Source organism: Penaeus monodon, chromosome 19 (assembly GCF_015228065.2).
Source record: "Penaeus monodon isolate SGIC_2016 chromosome 19, NSTDA_Pmon_1, whole genome shotgun sequence".
NCBI lineage: Eukaryota > Metazoa > Arthropoda > Malacostraca > Decapoda > Penaeidae > Penaeus > Penaeus monodon.
This window is the reverse complement of record NC_051404.1, coordinates 29,679,268-29,679,533: the sequence shown is the minus strand read 5'-3', so window position 1 is coordinate 29,679,533 and position 266 is coordinate 29,679,268.

Genomic DNA, 266 nt, shown 5'->3' with positions numbered 1-266 from the left:
AATAAAATCATAACAAAACCATAAAAAACAAGAAGGACGAATCCTTCATTACCCGAGGTTGTTTTGAAGTTTGGGGAAAAAATACCACACACCCTATATGGTCCTTTCCTATATGCATTTTACATGTGTTAACTTAACGCTATCATAATGAACATCGGGTAATATACGGAGACTACTGGTTTATTTCACAGGGGGTTTTAATTTGCGAGTTGCTAAATGTAAACACTGCAAGACCAATTGATAAACTAGGCGATGGAATAGAGAGA